Source organism: Myotis brandtii, unplaced genomic scaffold, assembly GCF_000412655.1.
Source record: "Myotis brandtii unplaced genomic scaffold, ASM41265v1 scaffold1077, whole genome shotgun sequence".
Classification (NCBI taxonomy): domain Eukaryota; kingdom Metazoa; phylum Chordata; class Mammalia; order Chiroptera; family Vespertilionidae; genus Myotis; species Myotis brandtii.
In genome coordinates this window covers 887,441-890,515 of record NW_005353666.1, presented here as the reverse complement: position 1 = coordinate 890,515, position 3,075 = coordinate 887,441, and positions in this window count along the sequence as shown.

Sequence of the window (3,075 nt, the reverse complement as noted above, 5' to 3'; positions counted from 1 at the left end):
AGGTCACGCCTCCACAGGCCGCCCGCTGCTGAGAGGTAAGTGGCCCCTGGCGCCCAGGAGGCCTCTCGTGGGTCATGGGCATTATTCGGACTTGCTGACCGCGGCCGAACGTGCTCTCACCCGCATCTCCGCGGACCTCGCATCACTGGGCCGTGGTCCCGCCGGCCGGTCTCCCTTCCAGGCCTGGGGGTGCCAGGCGCAGCCAGGGGAAGGCCTCTCGGGGGGACTGGCCTCCGTCTTCCCCCGAGCAGAGCTGATTGGCCTGGTGTGTCACCTGCCACCTGAGTTCCCCAGCAGGTCACCTAACCTCAGGCCACGAGCAGGTCAGACAGTGACCTCTCCCCCTCACAGCTGTGGGCTCCAGGATTAAGGTGGCCCCTCCCCGGGCCGGACTTCACACCTGAGGCTGTGAGCATCTTCGGAAGAGATGGAGGCCTGCCCTACAAATGCTATGAACCAGCGGTTCTCAACCTGTGGGTCGCGACCCCTTTGGGGGTCGAACGACCCTTTCACAGGGGTCGCCTAAGATCATCGGAAAACACATCTATAATTACATATTGTTTTTGTGATTAATCACTATGCTTTAATGATGTTCAATTTGTAACAATGAAAATACATCCTGCATATCAGATATTTACGTTACGATTCATAACAGTAGCAAAATTACAGTTATGAAGTAGCAACGAAAATAATTTTATGGTTGGGGGTCACCACAACATGAGGAGCTGTATTAAAGGGTCGCGGCATTAGGAAGGTTGAGAACTGCTGCTATAAACCATTGACCTGGTCCCATTTGATGCAACAGGGGAGAGTCAAAATAGGTTACTGAGCAGTAAAATAAATGAATATGTAGATCGACCTATGTTTTATTGTGATGGTTATTATTTAGTGCAGGAAACAGTTTATTTTTTTATGCTTCAAAGTTTTTTTAAATATATTTTTTGTTGTTGATGGTATTATAGATATCTCCCATTCTCCTCTCCTTCCCCCACTCCTCCCAGCCCCTATCCACCCCCAAGCATATGCCTTAAAATGATAAGGTAGATTCCCTTTGTTCCCTGAGCTATATAATTATCACATAAGCACCTATGTTCAGCCATCTGAACGTTGTTGGCACGGCTCCTGCCTGACCGGGCTGTTCGTATGGGATGCCCTCGACTTGACGGGAACTGCAAAACCCTCCCAACGACTTTGTTAATTACACGGCCGTTTGGCACCTGAGTCTGAGCTCTTGCAACATCACTGCCGATGTCTGAGTCGCGGTTGGCTCCTCTCACCTGTCGGCATTCGCCACGCTGACATCACTTACACGCACATGTTCCCGCCCCAACTACACTGGCAATCTGCGGGCCTGGCATCCCTAGCGTTGAGCTCAGTCGGGAACGTTGGTTTTTGGTCGGTCACCCTTAGCTTGCTGGCCGGCCGAGCTGCCCTTGTCCACAGAGCTCCACACATGTCACCTGACTCCTTCCAGAGTTCCAACCATGCTTCAAAGTCAGCACTTCATCTTTTTACTTTTCCCATTAAATGTTTACTACGTGGCGTTGAATTATATCCCTTAAAGCGTTTCCTCGTTAGCGATTGCAAATGTGTTTGTGGGACCCAGGAGCCTGCAGGAGACCCTGCCCCTCCTTGCGCTGAAATATGTGGGTGACTCACAGTTTCAGTTTTTAGCGTTACAAACGTTGGCACCACTGGCATTTGGCATGTCCACTGATATAAGTCACTTCTGTTCTGCTGCAACCATCAACCTGTTGTGAGTGGCAGGAACATGGCTCTTGTCTGCATTCGTGCACATCCTCAGGTCCTGTTCCCGCGGGTCTGGCGTGCCCGCGGGATGCGAGGCCCCGGGGAGCAGATCTGTTAACATTAGTCCCCCTTTTCCCTAAAGATTCGGTCTGAGGCTGCCTGGAGCTTGTCTCCACTCCAGGCCCGGGACCCGCATTTCCCATGAGCTTGGGGCCGGCCTGGTCGCCTGGCGTGAGAGTAGGTCAGCATCTGTAGCTGCTGGGCCAACGACCCTCCTCCAGCGCCCCTCCCCGGTGCCTCTGCGTGAGGGAGGCCTAATGGGAGACCGTGCAGGAGGCCCTGTCCGCCTGCGTGCCAGGCAGACCTTCACCGGGCGACCGTGTGGGCCGTGCGTTAGAGAGCTGGGCCGTCGCCCGCGCTGGTTCTCGGCGCCCATCACGTGTCTCGCTGTCATCTGTCCCGATGGGAGAGCTCCCGTGGAACTCCTCCTCCCGGGTTTCTGCTTCGCGGCTTTAGGGTCGATGACAAGCTTGGTTGCTTCTCTTGTTGGGTTTGTTCTGAGGCCCCAGTTCAGTGCCCTGTGTTCTGAGGAAGGGCTGACCGGCCCAGGGAAGTCTTTTCACACACGGTGTCTCCCCCCGGCTTTCCCGGGGACAATGCTCCGTCTCCGAGGGAGGAGGCGCCCAGGAGCGTGGGTTGTGGGATCTGACAGTGAGCACACGGTGACCTCACGGCCCTGGCATTGCCGCTGTGCCCCGCTGTCTAAATATTTGTATCCGAGCCGTACTGCTTCCTTCCCCGAGCGCTGGTCCCCGCGTGGCCCGGGAACAGAGCAGCGGGCAGTGCTGTTTACGCTGGAAGGTCTTTGGAGAAATACAGAGACTAGGATTCCTGGAGCGAGAGGAGTTCTGCACAGAAGTGGGCACATTTGGAAGCAGCGGGCCTTGTGGAAGGCGAGGGGGAGTGGGTGTTCCCTGGCCTAGAGACCCCGGGGACCTGCTCGGGTCAGCGCAGAAGGGCACACGGCGCGGGTGGGGGGGCACTAGTTCCACGAGGGGGGAGCCCCTCGCATCTGCTGAGCCATCAGGAGGAATGCGACGCCCGATTCTATTAAAACCATCGGCTCCGCCCACCTGCCGGCCGCCAGGTCCCCCAGGGCTCAGGGACACACAGGCTGGGGATTCCCGGACACCACGTCCCCAACTCGTCCGTCTGGTTCTAGACTTTCCGCACAAGCTGGTTCCAGCACCCAGAGGACGCCTGACTCCTCCCGTCTCCTCAGATCCTCCGTCCCCACCCTGTCCCTTACCGCCCTCCCCCCTCCTC